The following is a 20,828-nucleotide window of genomic DNA, read 5'->3' on the forward strand; positions in this document are numbered from 1 at the left end:
AATGCCGAAGACAATCTGCGCGCCGAACTCGTCGTCATTGAAGCCTGGTTCAGGGGCTACTGAGGGAGTCCTGGATTAGGGGGTGTTCGGATAGCCGAACTATACCCTCAAGCCGGACTCCTGGACTATGAAGATACAAGATTGAAGACTCCGTCCCGTGTCTGGAAGGGACTTTCCTTAGCGTGGAAGGCAAGCTTGGTGATACGGATGTTCAGATCTCCTACCATTGTAACTGACTTTATGTAACCCTAACCCTCTCTGGTGTCTATATAAACCGGAGGGTTTTAGTCCGTAGGACAACATACACATCAACAATCATACCATAGGCTAGCTTCTAGGGTTTAGCCTCTCTGATCTCGTGGTAGATCAACTCTTGTACTACCCATATCATCAATATTAATCAAGCAGGACGTAGGGTTTTACCTCCATCGAGAGGGCCCGAACCTGGGTAAAACTTTGTGTCCCCTGCCTCCTGTTACCATCCGGCCTAGACGCACAGTTCGGGACCCCCTACCCGAGATCCGCCGGTTTTGACATCGACATCTAGGGTTACACAAGGTCGGTTACAAAGGAGGAGATATACATATCTGTATTGCCTGGCTTGCCTTCCACGCCAAGTAGAGTCCCATCTGGACACGAGACGAATTCTTCAATCTTGTATCTTCATAGTCTAACAGTCCAGCCAAAGGATATAGTCCGGCTGTCCAGAGACCCCCTAATCCAGTACTCCCTCACCACTCATGAAAAGAATACCTTAATTAATTAGCCGTTCAACGACCTGAACCCAGCAGATAGACAAGAGCGATGCCGCGGCACCCTGAGACAGCAGGGTCGAGGAGCAAAGCTTAGTGCGGCTACTGCCTGAAGTTCAACCTCCACTATCCCGCCATCGACCCCGATGGATGTGCTTGAATCACGCCACCACCGACCTTGATGGTTGAGCTCCTCCTATCTCCCTCCGCAGACCGAGGATTGACCTCCTATGACGCCGCCACCGCCCACTGACCGAGGATTGACCTCTTGTCCGGTAGTCGCTGCCTACGCCGCCGCCGCCATCTTTATATGCAAAGCGGCTGTTTTTTTTACGGATATCCATGGAGCGGCTGTTTACACGGTATCTCACCGTAACTCAATTATGTGGACAAGTTAGTACATCACATACAGTTATGTAACAGCAACCATGTCTAACCTACGTTGTCATCTCACACGGTTTGGTGCGGACATCGTGTATGTCATTGTAATACCCAACACAAACGACATGTACAAACAGTGTGTCGTATACTACATATATATAGTGCCATTAGTAGTTCCCGACCGTTAGCTTATCTTGAAAGTTTCCCCATTAGCCCCAAATCCCTACATAGCCTCCAAATTCCCTCGTGTGGCACTGACATTGGGCAAATGCGGATGAGTGGTGCTGATAGTTTCAGAAGGCAGGTGTACTACGGATCCGAATCATCCTGTCAGGTTCCAATATATCCCGATCTTTTTTAGCATGTCCAAAGTATAGATCCTTGCTAAATCTGTCCTGAATGACCCCCCACCCCCAAGGAAAGCGATCTGCCACCGGATCCGGAGCTTGACTCCAGACTCCCGCAACACGAGTTTGACTCCGAGTTTTGCACCATTGAGAAGTACCAAAAGCTGAGTTGTGTGCATGGGCACACTCAAGCTCGACGTGTATGCACGGAGGGATTCAACATTGGCAGGTGGTTTCCCAGTTGCCCCTTAGAGGTTAGTGCTAATTAAGTTCATGATTTTACTCCAGTTAATGCCACCTCTCATCCAGAATACTATTTACCATTGGTAGGGATATGAGGCTTGTGCCTTTGTTAACTGGCTGGATGAAGAATGGCATGGTAGGGCTCGGAGTGTTATCACCAAGCTCGTAGAAGATAACGTAAAGCTGAAGAAGAAACTGGCTGATCTGGAATGTACAATGAGTACGATGAAGGAAGAAAGAATCAATCACAGACAATAGATGAAAGCAAGAGACAAGAAGGAACTAGCATGTGTTGTCACCATCTTCATCGTCCCCGGAAGGTCGCACTACACACTGGCACACACTCTGTAGCCATGTCGAGAGATAGCGAGGACGATAGTTCGGCCAGTAGTCTGGCGCCCGATGATAGGTCAACATCAGAATCATCCTGATCGTCTTCCATGAGTCCGGCGTAGAGCCCAGACCTCGATTATATCCATTTCATGGAAGGGATGCCACCTCCGGAGTCGTCAGACGACAACCAGACGGACGAGGACCCATCGGAGGACGAAGAAGAGGATGATGACGATGATGAGGAGGAATGGTCGAACGAGGAGGAGGAAGACGACGACAACAACGACGATGACGATGGCGGTGGCGATGAAAAGCCAACGGTCAGCGGCAAGAAGCATCCTCGCCAAGAGGATGTCACGGGGCCATCCAATAAGAACAACAACAAGAAGAAGGACTAAATTAAGCAGAATGTATATATCTCTGTTTATCCTGTCAATCTCATCACAGACGGTTAGTAACATGTATTCGACAGAGATCTTCTACATTATCGCTAACAGGTTGGTTTATCGAACTGTGTCCCCTGACCAGCACACAATTCACAAAAAAAGACCAAATGGGCTATTTATAATGATCGCACACAATACTACCGACCTGTTTGCCGGGTATCACACACATCTTGTTACGCCGAATCATTTGTGTTCACCTCACTCATCGGAAACGGTTCATCGAGTCAACTATGTGCCGTATATCGCACACACCTTGATCTGGCTGCCCGTTTCTGTTGTTTTGTCTCATCACCTTGATCTGACTAAATTAAGCAGAATGTATATATCTCTGTACACGCAACTATAATGAACCGTGTTTGATGTATCATCCATCGCAAACGCTTTGCATCATTTCTGATGGTTTTCATACAACACCGTTTGTGATTATTGCATCGCACATAGTTTCTCAAAGGATCTCTGATCGTAGTGTCGCGTTAGCAGCATCCTGCAGTAGTGCACAACAAGTCTTAGTTGTCTAAACTAAGGAAAACAAAGGGTACAAAATTATTTCAGCTACTAGAGCAAAACCTTTTGTATCAATTATGAAGACTCACTCCCATCCACACATATCACACACGCAACTACTACATCTACTGTAAGTATCCAAGTGCAAAAGACGGGGATCGTAGGACATACCTTCACAGTTGCGAACTTACACACTTCTCTTCCTTACTCTTGCATTCCTCATTATCCTGGCATAGATCAACTCCTCTGGAAAAAAAATGCCAATGATCTCCAAGTGGCTAAATAAGAAAAAGAGAAAAGAAAAGCTTACTCTATTTTTGTTTTGGTTTTTGGGTTTTTGAAAGATAACTTGCAACCAACAAATCGCGAAGGCAAAAGCAAACTAAAATGCAAAGTGTTGGAACAAACCAACACGAGTGTTTTGAAGCTCCTCGAGCTTAAGTATAACCTCATTACAATTTATTCAAATACGGTCACATCTTGATGTAGAATTGGTGATAACCTCCCCAAGCTTAGGATTTTGCAAGCCCAAACCAGCGAGATCATTGCTGCGGTAGGTCAAGAGCCCACTCTTGGCCCAAGTTGGAGAAGTTCATGTTCATGTAGGCGGACATGCACCTCAGGGATGACGCGAGGTTGCTCGTATCATCAATAGAGCCCTGGAGGTTGATAAGGTCCGCGTAGGTGGTGTAGTCTTGTTGGGGCTGCTCCTCTTCTTCGTCGGTGGTGAGTTCTTCTTCATCTACTTGTTCAGGTTCTGACCCTTCTTGGTCAAAAGCTGCATCTCCTTCCTATGCAACATAATGCAATTGTCCATTCTCAATGGAGAAATGATTATTCATAGGTGTGGGTAATAAGTACACACTACAAAAAAGACACTTCCGTGATGATACATGTTTGTCACAGTAGGTCATGTTTTCTGTCATGCCTGTATATCCATGACAATTTTATGACAGAATCAAGATAGTCATACTTGTGCTGTCGTAGAAGTGTTCCATGACATTACCAAAATTATCATCACGAAAGTGTCCACTTCCATGACAATAAATTGCGCGTCATAGAAGTGCTTTCGTCAAGGGTGACCGACACGTGGCATCGACCGTAAAGAGTCGCCATTAAGCTATCGGGTCCGGTTTTGGATCCGATAACCCGTTAACAACCCAGACCAATGGGGATTTTCCACGTGTAAAATTTTCATTGGACGGAGGAAACACGTGTTGGCTCAACGTTCGGACAGATGTCATCCACTCATTGGACAGGAGGCGCCTATGATACGTCTACACGTGGCACGACCCAACAAAGGCCCATTCCGGTGAACAGGCCGGCCCAGCTAAAGGCCCACCATGTTTTTCAAACACTAGTGGGCTGGCCCGTTAACATCCCGATGTGTTTTGGGCCAAATTACGGCCCATATCGGATCAGGCCCGTTAACAGGCCACTGTTCTTTTGGGCCCATTCTAAGACAGGTTTGTATTTCAGCCTGTTAAATGCCTGTTCGACGTGTTTTTGTTCACTGTTGCACAAAATAATATGTATATATTGTTAGTGATTTTTGATGCAGGATTTATATATTTTCAAAGGGAAATTAATTATACAAAGTCAAGATTCAATTAGCATGGCACATGAGTGGCAAGCTACCCACTCACGTACTTGCATGAAGTCATGGTGCAACTAACAAACATGCATGCACGTGATAACACATAGCTTTGACCTTGACTTTATATGTATACACTATGTATACGTATTCGAGTATCTCAGCCGGCCGGCAAGCAGGCGCATATACGTACATGAAATATATACGTGCTAATGGAGGGCAAACTACAAACACGTATGAGGCTGGCAAGTTGAATCAGTACTTGGCAAGTAAATATTCAGCCGCAACAAATAATCCACAAGCATCGAAATTGGAAAGAAAAGGAGCCGACCTCTAGGAATTGTCATTGAAAGGCATGTGAGGCACAAACAAGGTACAAAATACATTTTGTGCTGGTATGCAAGGCAAGAAAAGAAACACATCGGAAAGGAGGACTTAAGATGGAAGGAAGTGCATAAAATAGAAGGTATTATTCTTTCTAATCAAGTAAGCCATGCGTGCCACGCCCAGCTCGTTACCCGCCCAAAGGGCCACCTATATATAATGGGGAGAACCCACGAGACTAGCTGGGGGCGAGAGGTGAACGTAGTCAAGGCCAAGAGCTAGCTAGCATAGCCGACACAAGAACGAACACAGCCGAGGAGACGACGACGCGTCTGCTACCGCATTTGCAAACCAAGCACCAGGAGTGATGAGACCAAGTGGAAGAGACGCCGGCCACGGCGGCGGCCTTCCCAGGGCGAGCATGCAGGCGCCCTAGGACATGAAGCAACGGGAGCAGACAAAGCCCCGTTGACTAATTTTATTTGCCACTGTGTATTTCATGTGTCAGGTACCACACATCCAGCCAGACCTCATGAAGGCAACCGAGAGAGGGACGTGCCAAGGAGGCATCGTCGACCAAGCGAAGGAGCCACCGCAACGAAGGAAGACCCAAGAGGTGCGCGCCCATGGCGGCGACGTTGAGAAGATCGGGACGGAGATGCCACCCGCAAGAGATGACGTCTGCAGCTGCGGCAGCGGTGCGGCCGATCAGACGACGCCCTCATCTTTTTGTTTGTTTCTTTGTCTCAATGTTTTATCAGGTTTCATGGGAGACTCTCGCACCCTCGACAAGACGCACCTGTGGTGGCAGCATCGGAAGAGACCGCAGAAAAAGAAGGTGAGAGAACTGACGCACGTAGCCGGCGGAGACAAGGCACACACCAGGGGAGAAAACTACGGACAAACATAGACGCGTCCGTGGCGGTAGCGTCGAGAAGATGATGATGAAGATGGCTGAGGGGGTCCTGGACTAAGTGTCCTCTGGCGTTCGGCCTGCTATCCACGGGACGGACTGAAGGGCTGTGAAGACATGAAGGCCGAAGACTACACCATGTACGGATTAGACTTTACTTGGCGTGGAAGGCAAGCTTGGCGACCGAAGATTCCTTCTTATGTAACTGACTCCTTGTAAACCCTAGATCCCTTCGGTGTGTATATAAACCGAAGGGGATAGTCCGGAAAGAACACACATATACTCATTACCATACCCACATAGGCTAGACTTCTAGGGTTTAGCCATTACGATTTCGTGGTAGATCAACTCTTGTAACACCCATATTCATCAATATCAATCAAGCAGGATGTAGGGTATTACCTCCACAGAGAGGGCCCGAACCTGGGTAAATATTGCGTTCCCTGTCTCGTGTTAGCATCGATCCTAGGCGCACAGTTCGGGACCCCCTACCCGAGATCCGCCGGTTTTGACACCGACATTGGTGCTTTCATTTAGAGTTCCACTATGTCGTCAGCAAAGGGCTCGATGGCCCCTTCGACCGTTAGTAATGGCGTTGTCTAGGGAGAAACCTTCCTCCCCGGGCAGATCTTCGTATTCGGCGGCTTCGTACTGCGGGCCTACTCGCTTGGCCATTTGGAGCAGATCAACAACTACGCCCCTGGCCATCAGGCCAGATTCGGAAGCTTGAACCACGCCGCGGATGTCCGTGGAGACTTTATCTTCGAGGGACTTGAGCCCGCGGTGATCGCTTCCCCTCATCCCGCTGAACGTGACTTAAATCATTCATCAGATCACACCCAGGAGATGGTTCCTGCGGCTGCAACGACCTTAGAGCCGAAGCAGATCGAGCCATCTGAGGCCTCAGAGTCCGCGATGTTGGAACCGCACATGGACTCGACGCCCAGCAATATTCTCTTTAACGGAACATCGGACTCGTCTCTGGCTATAAGTTCTGGACTGTGTACGCCTGCGGACACCGAGCTAGATCGGTTATCAATCTTCGAGTTCAGCGCCGCTGACGTTTTCTAGCACTCGCCTTTGGGTGACGTACTAAAATCATTAAAGAATCTGTCCTTGGAGAAGGACTCCCAGCTGAACTATGTCCTGTTCGAGCTAGAGACGGATGATGAGGAATTTTGCTTGCCACCCGCCACCCACTTCATAGCCACCGTCGACGACTTAACCGACGTGCTTGACTATCGCTCCGAAGATATCGATGGTATGGACGTCAATGCTGACAAGGAGCAAGGCCAAGACCCGCCATTCACTGGACGTTGGACGGCTACCTCTTTGTACGACATGTACATGGTTGATACAGCTAAAGGATCTGGTGACGACAAAGAAGAGCCGGATGCGAACAAAACCTCCGAGACACAATCCAAGCGCCGGCGGCCCAAACGCCACCCTAAGCCCGGTTGCTCAAAAGACGGCAACACTGGCACCGGAGAAAATACTACTACGGGCGATGCCGAAAACAATAAAGACCCTATCGGGGCTACATCCGAGCAGGAACATGACAGCAGGCAAGACAACCTTGACGAACAGACCATAGAAGATGATCTGGAGGATGATAGTTACATCCACCCTCCGAGGAGGAAACAAGCCTCGGCAATGAAGATTTCATCGTGCCTGAGGATCCTCTTGAGCAGGAGCACTTTAAGCTTCAGCTCATAGCAATGGCAAGGAGCCTGAAAAAGAAACAACGGCAGCTTCAAGCTGAACAAGACCTGCTTGTCGACAGATGGACCAACGTCCTGACAGCCGAGGAACACGGCCTCAACCGCCCAGCCAAGAGCTACCCGAAACATAGACTGTTACCTCAATTCGATGAGGAGGTGCCGGAGTACATATCTCCCTCGCATAGTACGGACCGACCACCACATGGTCGAGACAGGACGACTGAACGGCCACACCGCGGTCGGGATAAAGCTGCAACTCGGGCCGAACAGCCGAACGCCCCACCACCCAGCCAAAGTAAGGATGGAAGAGTCCGGAGTCATATGTACGACCTCCGACAGACTCTAGACAACAGAGTAGGACACACAAGATCGATCTACGGATCACGAGGACGTGCCTCGAAGCACGATGATGGCTACCTATTAGGACGTGACAAACCTAACCACGCTTCGGCCGAACGGCGCAGACGAACTCCATCTGAGCTCCGTCACGATGCGGCCCGATATAGAGCCCCGCGCACCCGCTCTACTTCACAGATGAAGTACTGGATCATGAATTCCCTGAGGGGTTCAAGCCCTTCAATATCGAATCATACGACGGCACAACTGATCCGGCAGTATGGATAGAGGATTTCATCCTCCACATCCACATGGCCCGAGGAAACGCCCTCCACGCCATTAAGTACCTCCCATTAAAACTCAAAGGACCAGCTCGGCACTGGTTAAATAGCCTGCCTGAGAACTCCATCGGCAGCTGGGAGGACTTGGAAGAGGCTTTCCATGACAACTTCCAAGGAACTTATGTCCGGCCACCAGATATCGATGACCTAAGCCACATGGTCCAACAACCTGAAGAATCAGCCAGAAAATTCTAGACTAGGTTCCTAACCAAAAAGAACTAGATCGTTGACTGTCCGAATGCCAAAGCCCTAGCAGCCTTCAAACATTACATCCATGATGAATGGCTAGCACGCCACCTTGGACAAGAAAAACCAAAGTCAATGGCAGCCCTAACGGCACTCAAGACCCGCTTTTGCGTAGGCGAGGACAGCTGGCTGGCTCGTAGCAAAAACACAGCCAGCGAGGCAGACCCCATTGAGGCCAAGAACAGCACCAGCAAGCTCCAGTGCAATAGACAAAAACGCAGAAGCAATGGTGACAACACCGAGGACACCATAGTCCACACCGGATTCAGTGGCTCCAAGTCCGACCGACGGAAGAAACCCTACAAAAGAAATAATGAAGGACCTTCTAGCTTGGACCGCATACTCGACCGTACGTGCCAAATTCATGGCACCTCGGATAAGAAAGCCAATCATACCAACAGGGATTGTTGGGTCTTCAAGTAGGCTGGCAAGTTAAATGCAAAAAACAAAGAAAAGGGTTCACAATGTGGGGACGAGGACAAAGAGCCCCGGCAACCGAACACCGGGGGATAGAAGAAATCCCCCCCCCCAAGTCAAACCGGTGAACATGATATACACCACACACATCCCCAAAAAGGAGCGCAAACAAGCACTCAGGCACGTCTATCACGGTAGAGCCAGTCGCCCCAAAGTTCAATCCGTGGTCGTCATTTCCGATCACCTTCAATCGACGAGATCACCCGACTAGCATCCGCCACGGCGGCTCAGCCGCACTGGTCCTTGACCCAATCATCGACGGATTCCACCTAACATGAGTCCTGATGGATGGCGGAAGCAGCCTCAACCTGCTGTACAAGGATACAGTACAGAAGATGGGCATTAATCCCTCATGAATCAGGTGTAGAGGCCCGCTGTACGGGCTCAATCGCGCTGCAAGTGGTCTTCGGTTCTCCGGACAACTTCCGAAGCGAAGAGTTAATATTCGATATCGTCCCCTTCCGCAGCGGCTACCATGCATTGCTCAGACGAACCACGTTTGCTAGATTCAACGCAGTACCACACTCTGCTTATCTCAAGCTCAAGATGCCCGGTCCACGTGGCGTCATAACAGTCAATGGCAATACGGAAAGCTCCCTCCGAATAGAGGAGCAGACCGCCGCCCTAGCAGCTGAAGCACAAAGCGGCCTTCTCAAGAAGCATTATAACCCAGCTGCCAAGCCCCTGGACACCATCAAGCGGGTCCGGACCACACTGCAACAGCACATCGCAGCTCGTCAAGAGCTCGACTAGCAATTCGGCCTCCGTCCCAGCCCTAATAAGGTAGTGGAATTCGTACCACGCATACACAATTACGCATTCAAAATTCCATGGACATCAACAGAGGCATGAAATAACTCGGGGTATACAATCCGGCCAGACCGATCCCGGGCACACATACTTTTACTTCTTTTTCTTGTTTCAGGCACACTTTTCCGCGGGCCTGATGTCAAGTCCTTTAGAAGGACTGAAATACAACGGAGGCAAGCAACACAGGTGTGTAGGGTAACCCTTATACGTTCTTCTTGACGTTATTCATACTTATTTCTCAGGACCCGCACGCTGCACCCTATTGATGCCAGCATATTAAATGGCCAGATACTTCTCGCACCATCTGTACAAGATACGCCTTGATGTATCCATCCAGTTATAATAAAATGGTTCGTGGCCCAGTTCCTGTGGTTTTCGCTTCTTACTTCGTTTTTATTCTAGATCTGCTTATTTGCTGCATCGACACTATTTTACGTTTAATATTCGTTAGGGGCTACCTGTCGCCCCATAATACAGCAGCACAGTCCGAACACTTTTTATATGTGTCGGGCACCCCGAATTTAGCATTATATGCATTGGCTCCGAATCATGTCTTTGGTCAATAGTTGGGTTGCCCGGCTCCTGTGCTTGCTACCCTGCGTTCCGCCCCATCGGCTAGGGTAGTAAAGGGAGAACTACTGTGATTGTGCCCTGGTGTTGACCAGATGAGCACCTCAGTAGAGAAAGCCGAAAACTGACTGTCATGATGTGGCGAGGGTCGGTCAGCTACTCGAGGGTTACAAATCGCCAGAAAATTTTTTCGCGTTATGCGAGAGATCGGAACTTCTCGTTCATATGCTGACAGTACTCTGGATTAAACCAGGGGCTGCACCCATGCTTTATTATAAATATCCTATGGCTACGTTAGGGCATTAAAGCCATAATGTCTGATTGCATTGTTCGTTGCGCTAAACAAGTCCTTCAAGGACCATGTAATTGGATCAGGATTGTTTAGATTCCATCCCGAACACCTCTGTACTACCTACCTGAGGGCAGAAGCTGACGACTGGCCAACCCTCAGATTACACATGACACGGCCGCACAGGAGGAAACAATTCAAAGCATAATAAAATTAGTTTACAAAAACTGGCTTTGTTCCCATAATACAAGACAAAGGCAACAAGAATACATTTATTCAAATATAATGTCCTGCGAAGATTGTGCCACTACAAGTCGAGACCCTTCTACAACATCCTCAAAATATCGCTTGGGTGTGTGGTGCTCCTTGTCCTCCAGTGGCCCGCTGGCGACTTCAATAGCATTCATCTTCGCCCACCACATCTTGCAGCGATCGAAGGCCATACGGGCACCTTCAATACAGATGGAGCGCTTGATAACGTCCAGCCGAGGACAGGCTTCCACCATCTGCCTCACGCGTCTGAAATAGCTACTAGGCATAGGTTTGGCTGGCCACAGCCGGATTATCACATCCTTAATGGCTAGTTCGGCCACCCTATGCAGCTGCACCAGCTGTTTCAGCTGATCGGTGAAGGACACGGGATGCTCTGGTGCCGCATACTGCGACCAGAAGAGCCTCTCCAAAGAACCCCGTCCTTCGGCTCGATAGAACTCCACAGCGTCTGATACACTGCGTGGCAAATCCACAAAAGCCCCTAGGGAACTCCGAACCCGGGTTAGTAAAAGGTACTGCTTCTCCGCATACTTGCTTTGCATCTTAAATACCTTACCCGTTGTGATCTTCTTAGCCTCTTGGATCTCCTGGAGGGCGGCATGGGCCTCATTCCGTGCGGTCTCCATGCCCTGACGAGCCTTGGCGAGTTCGGTCCCTCGAACCGATGCGTCATGCCCCAAGGTCTCGCATTTTTTCACCGCATCCTGGAGCTCCTGCTGGACTTCTTTGACCCGGGCGTTTAGCATTTTACGGGCGGCTTGCTGCTAGACAGCCTGCTCTTCAGCCTCGCCCAGGGCCTTCCTCAGGGCCTCGACCTCGGTCACGGCTTCTGCACATATCACAATATCGCTGTCAATATACAACGCTTATCCTTTCCCGAACATATAGCAAGTCGTTCCTCACCTTGCTTCTCCTGGAGCCAAACTTTAACCTCGCCGAGCTCGTTCTCGGTCCGCTCCAGCCTCCGCAGCAGAATGCGAGGTCGCGGCCAACAGGGACGCCTACTCATCGATACATATCCAGTCAGCCTCTTATACTTAAGGATTGATCCCCTGTCCAGTTCCCCTCACTGAACACCGTATGGCGTCTCAGGGGCTACGGACTATAAGGGTTTTTTCTCTTTCTTACCTCGAAACCTGTTAACAAGCTGCCGCATGCTTCATTCAATCTGCTATTGGTGGACTGAACCTTCTCAATCACCGCACCCATAAGGATACGATGCTCGTCGACGACGGAGGCGCTTTGTAGCGCCCCCATCAGGTCATCTGGCGCTCCTGGAATGACAGGAGCCACCGGTGGAGGCGACGCACCCCCTCCTTCAAAGGGGGCTGCTCGCCCGACTCCGGATCCATATTGGTCTCTGGAATCGTATTCTGCTGAGGGTCGAACTGGATACGGCCCTCTTTGCCAGTCTCCATGGGGATTGACTCCCCCGTGTGTCCAATAGTGGAGGTCCCGCCTTGTGGCGCCTCCTGGACAACATCCTAGGCTCCTCCCTTCGGAGCAGTCCTCCAATATAACACTTCGGTGTCATCCCTGGCCCCAGGGGAGTAAGCAGGCGGTGGCGACATGCTCGCCATCTCCGACGGAGCCAACGAACCTCCAGATGAGGATCGTTGGATAAGGTCACGGGCCAGACTGCAATAGTATGGATTAACCATGTTAGAATAATAAAAAGAAAGGGCTGGATATGCGCATAAATAAGCCATGTGACTTACAATGCGGCTTGGGGCCTAGCACGGGGGTGACGTTCCGGACTACTATTAGCATCCCACGCGGTGTTGACCACTGGGGCACCCTTCCCCTTTTCGGGTGCTCGCGCCTCCACATGTCTCGAGGCCACCCTTTCCTTCTTCTTCTCCTCGGGAGGAGGGTTGTTTTCCTCCTCCTCCTCGTCTTCCTCGTCATTGTCCTAAGGGACAAAGGAATGGGCCTCGTCGTCTTCGGATGCCGCGTCCAAAGTGCCCTTGCGACAGGGCCCGCTCTTGGCCCCTTGGCTTTCTTCTTGGCCTTCTTCTCCGGCGCTGTATACGGCGCTGGCACTAGCATCTTCGCCAGGTGCAGGATGACTGGTTCTTCAGACAATGGAGCCGGACACTGGATCAGCTTGGCCCTCTCCACCCAGTCCTAAGGAAGCAACACTAAAGTCTCGGACATGATCCTAGAAACATTTAAGTCGGGAGTACATCAAAAGTAACATACCTCGCTGGCGGGGCGGTTACAATTATGACCACGGTCTGAGTACGTATGTGGCCAGTGGCCTCTTGTTGCCCTTAAAGAGCAACTTCGAGGCTCCTTTGTGAGAAGTATCGAAGAGCCTTTTTAGTGTCTGGTGCTTCATCGAATTGAATTCCCATAAAGGGCGGCTGCGGCACTGGCATGGAAGAATCCGGCGGATTAGCATCAATTGGATAACGTGTATGAGCTTGATGTCCTCGGTCATCATGCTTTGAACACGCGTCTGCAGCGCTATTAGCTCGTCAGGTGCACACCAGTCCAGACTCTTCTCCACCCAGGAGGAGAGTCGCATGGGAGCGCTGGAGCAGAATTCGGCAGCAGCGGCACAGGTGGTGCCGCGAGGTTCTGTAGTATATAACCACTCCTTCTGCCATTCCTTTACTGTCTCAACAAAGCTGCCTTTGGGCCACGAGACATTGGATAGCTTGCTCACCATGGCCCCTCCACACTCTGCATGTTGTCCCTCCACCACCTTTGGCTTCATGCTAAATACTTTGAGCCACAGCCCGAAGTGGGGATGGACGCGGAGGAAGGCCTCGCACACAAGGATGAACACCAAGATGTTGAGGAAGGAATTCGGGGACAGGTCATGGAAATCTATCCCGTCATAGTACATCAGCCCGCGGGCGAAAGGGTGGAGTGGAAACCCTAGCCCACGGAAGAAATGGGGGACGAATACCACCCTCTTTGTGGGCTCCAGCATGGGGACGACTTGTTCCTCAGCTGGCAAACGATGGGCAATCTCCTTCGCCAAATATCCGGCCGCCCGAAGCTTTGTAATGTCCTCCTCCTTAACGGAGGAGACCATCCACTTGCCCTGACCACTAGATCCGGACATGGTTGCTTGAGTGGAAAGGAGATAAGAACTCGGGCACTAGAGCTTGAGATCGGAAAGGCAGAGACGGAGAGAGGGCGTGAGGAAAGGAGGGATGAATCCTTATCCCCTTATAAAGGCAGCAAATATTAAACGCCTCCTCACTCACCTTAGAATTCGCCTGTTCCCTAGGGTTGTATAAACGACACAGTTGAGTTACCCATGCCCGCATTGATGAGAATCCCGCAATAAGGGGACACGATCTCTATTTTGACAAGACTTCCAGTAGCAACCACGCCTAGTAGCGTCGATTGGCTGAAGAAAAACGGTTCGAAATTATAACCGGACAAACATGATGTCGTGTTGAAAAAAGGGCTGTCAACATATTAGATTTGTGCAAATATTATATTCTCTCTGCGGTTGTGTATGGTGTATGTAACATGTCAGGATACTATCATTACATCCGAAGACTATCTTGGAGTTCGGAGAAAAGGGGAACCTGCCTTGCAATTCCGAAGACAATCTGCACGCCGGACTCCTTGTCATTGAAAGCCAGGTTAAGGGGCTACTGAGGGAGTCCTCAACTAAGGGGTCCTCGGGTGTCTGGCCTGTTATCCACGGGCTGGACTGATGGGCTGTGAAGACATGAAGGCCGAAGACTGCACCGTGTCCAGATTAGACTTTACTTGGCATGGAAGGCAAGCTTGGCGACCGAAGATTCCTTCTTATGTAACCGACTCCTTGTAAACCCTAGATCCCTTCGGTGTCGATATAAACCGAAGGCGATAGTCTGGAAAGAACAACGCATATACTCATTACCATACCCACATAGGCTAGACTTCTAGGGTATAGCCATTACAATCTCGTGGTAGATCAACTCTTGTAACACCCATATTCATCAATATTAATCAAGCAGGACGTAGGGTATTACCTCCATAGAGAGGGCCCGAACCTGGGTAAACATTGTGTTCCCTGTCTCCTGTTACCATCGATCCTAGACGCATAGTTCGGGACCCCCTACCCGAGATCCGTCGGTTTTGACACCGACAATGGCATCTTATCTAGAAGACGTCGGAGGCAGCCGCCGGAGACGAAGCGCACATAAGGAGGAGAAGCAGATGCGCTCGGGGTGGTAGTGTCGAGGATGAGACGTGCCCATGGTGGCAGTGTCATGGAGATCGGATAAATGTTGGACGTGCGTACGTGCCGGCCGTGGAAATACGTGTGGGGGAAGAAAGCAATCTAACCATATGATAATATTCTTCTTCTATGTGTTATCTTCTTATTTTGCAGGATACACACATGGCAGGCAACCCACGCGGAGCATGTACAAGACGCACGCAGCACCACATCTCGCTAGGGCAAGATACGCGCCCTGGCGGCGGCATAGAGGAGAAGAAGACGCGTCGAGCAGTGATGCGGCAGCCGCGACATATAGATGAGGAGGACCTGCTCCAAGCAAGAAACTGAGCATTGAGGGCGCATGCACCATCTGTAACGACGCCGCAACGGTATTTCTTTTTCTATGTGTTATCAACTATTTTGCAGAATGGCCTTCGGAAAGCATGCCCAGCAGAAATGGCCGCGGACGATACAATGCTCTTCCCGTACCAGGAGTAGTTGAGGCAGCGGACAATGCGCCCAACGGGGGTGGCCGCGGACAAAGGAGCACTCTTCTTGTACAAGGTGTCGTTGAGGCGGTGGACAACGAGCCCGATGAAGGTGGTCGTGGACGAAGCATCGCTCTTCTATGTAATTGAGACAATGGATGATGTTGTCGGTCCAGGAGACTACATCGACACCACCAGGCTCATCGCCAACATCATCGACTCAGTGCCGTGGAGGATCGCGACGTGGAGCTCGCAAGGACGACGCATGTCGCCTTGATGATCAATCTTCGTCATCAAGACGGAACCATGGACGACGGAGGCGTGGAGCTCGCGAGGATGTTGACGCCATGCCATGGAGGATGGAGGCGCGGAGTTCGCTAAGACAATGCTGATTACCAACATCGTCAACCTTGTGCCATGGAGGATGTCGACATGGGGCCCGCCAGGACGACGCCCGTTGTCTTCGTCATCAAACAGGCGCCATGGAGGATGGAGGTATAGAGCTCCCAAGGATATCGCCACCATGTTGCGGAGGATGATGACACGGAGCTCGCCAAGACGATGCCCATCATCAACATCATCAAGCCAGCGCCGCGTAGGACAGAGGCATGGAGCTAGTGGGACAACGCCACGATGTCTACCTCGTCAAGCTGGAGCCTGCAACCTGGAGCCCATGAAGATGACACACGCCCTTGGTGCTTCCCGCAACACGGAGCACGCGATATGAAGAAGATGGTGCTACGCGATGACATGTATTCACCGACCCTTACCACGATCCTGCGATGTGTTTCCTTTGTTTTGGCGGACCACCGAATACGGCTTCCAGCTGAGACGAGGTGCATTCTTCATGGCATACAAGTTTCGGCGTACAGGCAGTGTGCTCCTTGTCTTAGCAGACCACTGAGTATGGCGTCTAGCTAGGACGAGGCATTGACCACTCCCTTCCATGATGTCACCTTTATTCGGCACCGCAATGCTTTGCCCTTGTCTTGGTGGACCACCAAATACGGAGTCCAGACAAGACGAGGTGCACCCTTCATTGCATCAGGTGTCGTTTGTCGGACGGGTGGCGTGATCCTTGTCTTAGCAGACCACCGAATATATCGTCTAGCTGAGACGGGGCATCAACCACACCCCTCCATGATGTTACCTTTCTTCAACCCCGCGACGTGATTCTTGTTTTGGCGGACCACCGAATACGGCATCTAGCCAAGACGAGGCATCAACCACACCCCTCTAATATGTTACTTTCCATGGTCTCATGAGGCAGAGTCTATGTCTTCACAGACTGTCGTACTCTCAGGCTCTAGTCGAGATGAGGCACCAACCACACTTGCAATGCCGATGCGAGCGTCCCTTGGTTTTACACTGATGTCGGTCTCCACAAAATAATACTCCCGCGAGCCAACCCCTTGTACCCCGACGAAGCCGCTATATCGTCAATACGTTCGAGTCAAGTACGTTCCATGCTACTCCAACACCGACTACATGAACGCTATCAAGACCGACAAGGTGAGACGGCGAGGGCGGACATGGCTAGCACAAAGCCATGTTTTGTGCGGCACGTGTACCGATGAGGACACGGGCTTTGTCGCCACCCACACCATACACTCACACCATCGTCATCATGCATGGAGAACGCGAAGCGAAGACGATGAAGATGACCACACGGCTTAATCGGAGGTATCTCGCGGAGCAACCCGCGGGAGTAATTAACCAGGAACGAGGAGACCACACATCGCCATAGTCAGGAAGGCCGCGCTAGTCGGCCACGGAGCGCAACCATTTTTATGGGATCTTGTAATTTTGTTCATCCAAAGAGATAAATGAAATACTTGTTTCCCGTATCAATTTTCTTTGTGTACTACGGTACACTGGCATGCCCGCATTTTTCTTTTTCCTCGGGGAATGAGAGAAATCCACACTCCTTCTCTTCCCTTCTCACGAAGGGCTTATAAGATTTTTCATGTGTCAAACAATGCCCGTTAACCAGTTCGTCCCGATAATAGTTTCGGCCTGTTAGTGGCCCGTGGTACATCTGGGACGCTGTCGGCCCGGTTTAACTTTAGGACCTTTAACGCCCATGCATAAATTGGGCTATTTCTTGCACGAAGTAACTTTAGGCCTCTTAACGGCCCGTAGACTTCGTGGATAAATTTCAGCACCGCAGGCCTATCGGCCTGTTAATGGCCCGTGGAACAGTAGGGCCTAATTACAACCTGCGTTGAATCAGGCATGCTTACAACCCATCTGATTAGGGCCCATGACACTTTTGGGTCTATGGCCTGCGTGGATACACTACAAGAAATATGTCAACTTGTGACCACCACTATTGGTCACTGAATGGTCACTGTTTTCAATTTGTGACCTTTTTGTGACCAAAAACATAAGGTCAAAAGCTGGTCGTCGTTAACTGACTATAACGACATTTCTTTTGGAATGGTCGTAGACGTTTATGACCAAAAAAAGATCGTAGATTTAACGACCAATTATTTTGGTCACTGGCAATCCGACCACACCACGTCAGATCCACCATGGCAAGCTGACGTGGCAGAATTACGACCAAATGAAAAGTTTGTAAAATAGAATCAGCCCGGTCCATTTCATCCGTCTACATGGGCCAAGCCCAATAATTAGGCCCGTTTAATTTATTTTTTCTCTTTATTTTGCTTATGTGCATGGGCCTGGCCCAATAATTTGGCCTTTTATTTTTTGGGAATGGAGCCTTTTTCTGGTGAATTTTTTATAGTCCACTATTGTTTTGGGCCACAGCCTTTTTAGTCTAGTTCGAATTTGGGCATTGGCCTTTTTATTTTCTGTTATGCAGCCTTTTATAAAAAAAATTCTTGTAGTCATTTCTTTTTTTAGGCCCAAGCCTTTTTGGTCTAATTCTTGTTTGGGCCTTGGCCTTTTTAGAGCCCAGGTTCTCATTTTGCATAACTATAAATAGAAAGGCCCAGGTGCACAAGTGATCCACAAGCCCAGGTGCACAAGTGATCCACATAACTTCACAGAAAATAAACAAAATGATCCACAAGTGATCCAGGTTCACAAGATCACATAACTTCACAGAAAGGCCCAGGTGCACAAGTGATCACATAACTTCACAAGATCCATGTGCTCTAGTTTAAACAGCAAAATGCAACAAAATGCAATAGCTCTCAGCTCAGCTCCTAGGTTCACAGGTTCAAAATGCAACAACTACCTTAGCTGAAAGACAAAGAGGTTCACAACACAACCATCAAACTACCTTAGCTCCAAAGAGAGCCATCAAGTGGGCTAACTTCTCTTCCTGTTCTAGAGACTTCTTGCGCAGCAGCTCAAGTTCCTTGTCGCGTGCAGCTTCAGATTCTTCCGCCTTCATCTTAATTGCCGCCAATTATTCTTGCACCAGTTCAGCTTGAAGCTCGGACCTCTCCAGCTTCTGCTCAAGGTCACGAACATGAGCAGCCACTTCAGCAGTTTCTTTGCGGGAGTTGTTCCTAGATGACTGGAGCCCAACATTCGTGAGGAATGTGCTTTGCTTGACAGATTTCAACAACACTTCCTCGACAATTTGAACAGTAGACTTTGGCTCTTCACCTTCTGGTACCGGCGCGTCCTTCATTTTTTCCATCTCAAGCTAGCATATGGAGGAAAATGATAGGCATTAGTGGAGAAACCAAACCAGCACACAAATGGATTATTTGAAGTAACCAAACCAGCACACAAAATCTATACAAGAAGATAATGACTAGTGACCTGGAGACATGGAATTGGATCAATATGATCACTTCATTAAGCCTAGAATGGTGGTTCTATATAAGATGGCTTCCCGACTAACATTCAGATCAAATTTCATCATGTCATAAAAATGCAACAAATAGCTATAGCAAGTTCTGATATCTTTGTTGAACTAGCAAACAACATCAAAGCATGGAACACAACGTGTGTGAATCAAACAGCATGGAACTATCTTCATTAAGCTGTTCTGATATCTTCATTAAGCCTAGCATGGAACTATAAGCATGGAATTATCAAGAAGCATCAAAGCATGTAACTGGCTCCGAATCAAACAGCATCAAATCATCAAAGCATCAAACAGCATCAAAGCTGGCTGTGAATCAAACAGGGCATGGACAAAGCATGGAGTGACTTACTATAGCAGTCTTGACTGGCTCCGAAAACCCGTGCTTCTTGCTGTTGTGGGTGGCCTTAAACAAGTCAATCGCAGACAGCTCCTCACCCTTACGCTCTTCTTTCTGAAATTTTTTTCAACAAAAATCAAAATGTTATTCAGCAAGAATCAGAAATGTTATTCAACGAGGATCAAACGGTAAGGTCTCTAGAGAAAAGTTCTCATAGTGAAAAAATGTGTGCTTTGTAGTGCCTGGAACCAGTTCTCTAATTGTACACAACTTTTTCTCGATTCATCTTGTTCGACACACAGGTTTCCTACAAAAAAGCATACTGTCAGCATGATCTAGCACTAGCATATCATGTGTAGAACATAAAGCATAAAAAAAAGCAGAGGCAAACCTTGTGTCTTGGGGTAGACCACATCTCCACCAGAGCTTGCCATTCACCAACCGTCAGATTAGGTACCAGAGGCTTAATGCTAACTTTATTTGGGGCTACTGTATCAAAATACTTTTTCTTGATCTGATGGCGTCTGTTCTTTGAATTTTTTTGTAGAATATCTTTGCACGCGGTCTTGATGGTCTCTGAGTCCGTGTTCATCTCAAAATTTGCCTACCAAGACAGAAAACAAGGTAGGAACAATATTAGTGATCATGCATAGGTGTAACAGAAAATAGATAGAACATTAACTATGAAACAAGTAGCTTACAGCAACTTTCCCAATGTAGTTCTCCAATAGACTAGCATTTTTTTGTATAGCTTGAAGTGAGGAAGAACCGGAAGATGGCTTCTCGCAACGAGTCCACATTCAGAAGCAAGCTTTGCTGACTGCAGAGGCTTCTCTGGACGCTTCTTCCCTTCGGCAATTTGGATAGGCACCTTGCTACCAAGCGACTTGGTGATCCTCTCTAGCCCTTTGCCCTTTCTATGTCTAGTCTTGGTAGTCATTGCATCTGAAAATGAAATTGATCTCATAAATTAGAATAGAAATCGATAAATGCAGGAATCGACAAAAGCATACATGATCATTCCATTTGGAAAATGCACTAGTAAAAGAAAGCATTGCAAAGGTCAACTTGCCTGATTGAAGCACAAGCTGTCGTTCTTCTTCATTGATGACAGCATTCCTATCAATAGAAGGTGCAAC

This window comes from Triticum dicoccoides, chromosome 1A (genome assembly GCF_002162155.2).
Source record: "Triticum dicoccoides isolate Atlit2015 ecotype Zavitan chromosome 1A, WEW_v2.0, whole genome shotgun sequence".
Classification (NCBI taxonomy): Eukaryota; Viridiplantae; Streptophyta; class Magnoliopsida; order Poales; family Poaceae; genus Triticum; species Triticum dicoccoides.